Consider the following 5,068-nt stretch of genomic DNA (forward strand, 5'->3'; position numbering starts at 1 on the left):
CACAGTCCTTACCCCGCAAGGTAGGTCCACCAGCCTCACTAACCTGTGACCTGCTGGAGGGCAGGACTCAGTCTTTTATCTCAGCATCCTCAAGTGCCAGGCACATAGTAGGTGCTCATTAAATATTTGCTGACCGGTTGAGCAAATGAGACCCTAACTCTGCCTATAGTTTTTCCCGACGCACATGCTTTTTTTCCCTTTCTTTTTCATTAAAAGAAATAGGAGAGTGATTTTGTGTAAGAAATTCAACAGAGATCCACAATCATCTCTTGAAATACTCTGTGATATCTTAAACTATCGTAGCACCAAGACGAGGTCCGCTGATCTAAAAGAGATGGAATGTTCTAGTCTTCTCCCTTTATCCCTTACTGTTTGGATGACTGCAGAGCATGTTTAAGGTTGCTTTGGCATTCTCAGGAGAGGGGTGCTATTCAAGCATGAGGTGGCATTTTATTGAGGAAACAAAAGCCCCATGGAGGGCAAATTCCACCAGCATAATAAAAGTAACTGCTCCTTATCGGTTCTGAAAGCTACAGCCTGCCATTGGAAAGACTGCATTAGCCGCGGCATGACCAAGCCCTGAGCATGCAACTTTAAAGGGACTTCTAGATTTCACAGACGAGAACTTCGCTGGCAGGTGAGGTGCAGGTGGCACAATTTCTGTTTCTTTCCAGTGAACCCGGTTATCCTGATCTGAAAAGTAGAGGCAGTCATCTCTTCTCCACGAGGCATTTGTCAGAATTCATTGAAATAATGGCATAAAGTCATTGGTTACCTAGAAGATGCTCAATCATGGCGCAAATATCTTCTCTCTCGAAAGTAAGAATCCTGAACCTATCTAGAACCAGAGATGTGGAAATAAATTCTGCTCTCAGAGGCCATGTGGCGGGTGCCCAGAGATTCGGAGTTCCAGTCTGGGAGGAAAAGAATCGTGCTGCCGATTCTACAGGCTTTAAAGTGTAAACATTCGCTACAGTGTTACTATAGCCAGCACTGGAGGATGCTGGGAGCAATTTCCCTGGCGGAAACAGTCCCTCTCCTGGAAAAGCCAGCTTACCTGGTTGGAGCTGAGCCAGAAAGGCTGACTCTCACCGTAGCAAGTTCTATATCACTCCAGCGTCCTGGATACTCTGGGAGAACTGGCCAACGTCAGAGAGCTCTCTTCCGCACCAGCCTCTGGGTTCTGGTTCATTTGCTGGTTGGTGGCATATAATACAACCAGTTGGAATTCACCTCTCTCTACCTCCTGTAAGTTCTGAGTTCTGTAAATTCTTTAAAATTCTAGCACTCACTGATTGTTATGCCAGGAGATTAAGTTAATTCAGGAAAGACCCCAGGCCTGGATTCCTGCAGCTTCCCACCGGGCCTAGGCCCCAGCACTAACCTAGAGCAAAGCACCTTTGCAGGGGGTTAGAAGACACGGAGCTGCTCTGGTCACCTGATTTCTTTACCCTTGGCCTTTCCATTTTTGTCCCCTGGCCCAAACAACTGAGATGAAATGAGAAGTAAATGGCCAAGGGAGATCCTCTCCTGAGGCAAATTTCCTGTCTCTGCTTATGGCCACGGAGACCCTGAGTGGGGAGGCCAGTTGCAGAGCACTCTCCCAGAACCAGCGCTGGGTGACAGGGGCAGGCAGCGTCCACTTTTTCATGGGGGGGGGGAGTGGGGATTTAAAAAGAGGAGGAGGAGGAAGAAGAAAGACTGCAGAAGACCCCAAGGGCTGTCCCTATTCCTCCACTCTGCCCCAACCCGAAACTGTCAGTCTGCACTAAGCCCCAGAGAGACAGAGAGAAGTGGGGGTGGGGAGAGAGAGACGGAGGGGGGAAATCAAAGAAAATTGCAAAAGTCAATGGCCTGGAACTAGAGGCAGCCTCAGCAACTGCAGTGTGACTTTGATTCCCCTATCATAACCCTGAATTAAAAATTCAGGCAATTATCTGCATGGCTTCATTCTGATTAGAATGAGCCGGAGTCTCATTAATGCATCAGCACAGAGGAAAGCCATTAGGGTCTGTGAAATGGAATGTTTCTCTGAGAACAGGTTCCGCTTGATGTAAAATACCCAGCAAAAAGAAATTTCACACATTTTTGAGCTCCAAGTCACAGGACAGCTCCCTGCTTCAGGGCTGCAGACCCTGCCACAGTCGTCCCCTCTCAGCTGGCTCTGGGTTGAAAGCCACCTTTGTTTCCCAGCTTCTTCCTGGCACCTCCAGCTGCTGGAGTTGTGTAGAGGGAGGGGGAGGGTGTTGAGGGACCCAAATGGACTTCCTGGATGCTCTCTTGGCTTGGTCCTAAGATACCGAGTCAGCCCAGCTGCCCAGTCTCGAGTCCCTGAGCCACGAGGAGCACCAGAACTGCTTGGGAATCCCCTGCCCTCCTTTGCTAGAAGATCTAGAAGCAAGCTTGTCGAGGACCTCAGAGGTCCAAGACTCCAGTGAAGATCCACGTATCTTCATGTCCCCAACAATCTTGGTACTATCCTGACCTATGTGGTGACTTGGGTGTCCCCAGGCGCTCCAGGAAGGATCTGGTGGAGCTGAGCTAGTCTGGAAGGCTTGTTGCTTAGGAGAGGGTGAAGGGTTGGAGGTTTCTGAAAAGGTCAGAGCTTTTAGAAATGCAAATCCACTGCCCACCCCCAAGTGGGTGAACATCCCTGCAGTATCTGGCACCCAGAAGCTCTCAGGCACCCGCTTTTTGGAATTTCCAGGATGTGGTTTTCTTTTTCAAATGACTGTGAGTTGTTCCCGAGGGAACCCTGAGAGCAGTTTTCTAAGCAACTACCCTTACATTCCTAGTAACTTCATCTCTCGGGAGACTTGGGCTTGACCCAGAAGAATCATCTAGATTTTCTTCGAGCCAGTGGGTGGGATTTGGGTTCCCCCATTTTCGACACTTTCACATTCTTCTAACACAGGGATCCTCAGGATGCCAAACATGGATCCTTGGGGTGTATAACATAAATAACCTCTTCAGGAGAAGAGCCCATCTTGCATGGTGAGAAATGGGAAAGATGAAAAAGTTTTAGTAAAAAGGGAACTAGTTACAGTGAATATGCTGCCAACCAGGAAAATGTTTCCCTTCAGCCCATTTGCATAAGCCATGTTCTCCTGGCACATCCATTACCTATCCAGTGTTAAGAACCAGGGCCAAATGTCTGTGCAAAGCTGTAAACAGAAGGAGACTGTAATCAGGATGTCAATATATAACTGATACATTTTGTATCAATGGCGCCCCCTACTGTACACCAGAGAAACTGGGCAACCAGTGGTAATTCAGGTTTTCAAAATGTTTTCAGACACATCCCACGTTAGAAGGGTACATTCCTGGTCACCAGGGAGTTTTTATAAAGCATGTTTTCAATACTGCAGACAGTTTTATGGGTGAAGGCTCCTAGAGTTTGCCTCGCCCTCCAACATAAACAAGATGCTTGGTAATTCAACCATGTTCTTTGTGGGCTCTGAGTATTAGTCTTTCTAACACTTCGCTCTCACTTTTCTGACAATACTCAGAGAAGTCAAATGCAGTTGAGAACTACTTGTGATGACAGATGATCCCCATGTAAAGGGCTGACCTAAAGGCACCTGAAGTCTTGAGTGGGTGGAGGTTGTCTCCCTGGACTCACCAGCTGGTATGAGAATGGCCCAAAGGTCAGGAGTGTGGGCCTTCTAGAGAGGGAAGCCAGCCCGCCAGCTCCAAGCAGAAGCCCTCTGTCTGCCATTGGAAATGATCACATCTCAGTTTTTCGTACCTTAGTACCTTCCGCTGTATTTCTCCGTATTTTAAACATAGACTCTTCCCAGTCGGATCATTCCTTTCTTCCCAGGAGAACTCAGTTCTTACCTTTGTAACTTGTCACTCCTTATTCGTTCACAGATATTTTTTTTGAACAACTATTACGTGCTAGGCATTGTTCTAGGAACAGGAGCGAGAGCACTGAACACAACACAGATGAAGCCGCTGCTCTCACGGAACAGACATTCCAGGTGGGGACACAGACAGCTCTAGAAAGACAAATGAGCGTGTCAGCACTGTAACTGCTGGGAATCAACAACGCTGGGTGAGGGGGTAGAGAGGGAGGGAGGGCTGCTTTACAAGGGTGGTCTCTCTGAGAAGCGCACTGGAAAAGCTCTGTGCTCCACGCTGACCATCTCTCTTCTCTCTCCCTCAGAACTGGGATTGCCTCTCCCGCAGCACACCCCCAGTCAACTTGCCCTCCACGGATGCTGCCTGTCGCTCACCTCTGCTCAAGCTCCTTCGTTCTTGGAAAGCTTACGGTTATATCTTTGATTATAATCTCCTGGAGAATAAGAGTCCTGACTTCTATTCTTTGGTTTGCTGTCGGAGCATGGGGTGGGGAGGAAACAAACATTTCTGTTATGTGCTGTAAACATTAACATATCCGTTCATCCAATCCTCACAAAACTGCAGACTCTGCGTTATTGTCCCCAGTTTATAAACAGGGAAGTGAGGCTGAATTCATCCACGGGCGCACAACTGCCAACTGGTGGGCCTGAGGTTTCAACCCTGACCTATTAGCATTGTAGGCGACACTGGTCCCACTCTGGAGCAAGGAGTGAGTATTCGTGTTGTCAGTGAGTAATGAGAACAGGGAAGCGACAAGCTCTAGTTCTTAGATACAGGCTGTTCAACAGAAGCAATTAACCCCCACCCCCTGCCCAGTCTACTGGATTATAAATCCTTCCTTTGCTAGTAGCCAAGTGGCCACAGGTACTTCACTTCCTCTTCCTGGGGCTCATAACCCTCCTCTGTAAACTGAGGTTACACCAGATGAGCTCCCAGGTCTGACATTAAAAGGAATATAATCTTCTGCAAGAGATGGGCAAGAGTAGAAGGTGGGGAGAAGTCAAGTGACTTCACTGCACCAAATCTGATTTTTTTTTAAGATTTTATTTATTTATTTTTTAGAGAGGGAAGGGAGGGAGAAAGAGAGAGAGAAACATCAATGTACAGTTGCTGGGGGTGATGGCCTGCAACCCAGGCATGTATCCTGACTGGGAATTGAACCTGCGACACTTTGGTTTGCAGCCCTCATTCAATCCACTGAGCT

General features: G+C 47.9%; 1 long non-coding RNA gene across 1 annotated transcript; it reads left to right on the forward strand.

The window, feature by feature from the left end:
• Window positions 1-558: 558 nt before the first annotated feature.
• On the forward strand, window positions 559-4,731 carry LOC123817506. Its single transcript, XR_006785436.1, has 3 exons — window positions 559-1,248; window positions 3,874-3,983; window positions 4,169-4,731. It is a non-coding gene; the product is annotated as an uncharacterized LOC123817506 (long non-coding RNA).
• The last annotated feature ends 337 nt before the right edge of the window (window positions 4,732-5,068 follow it).

Source organism: Phyllostomus hastatus, unplaced genomic scaffold (genome assembly GCF_019186645.2).
Source record: "Phyllostomus hastatus isolate PE091 unplaced genomic scaffold, TTU_PhHast_1.1 phas_contig_210, whole genome shotgun sequence".
NCBI lineage: Eukaryota > Metazoa > Chordata > Mammalia > Chiroptera > Phyllostomidae > Phyllostomus > Phyllostomus hastatus.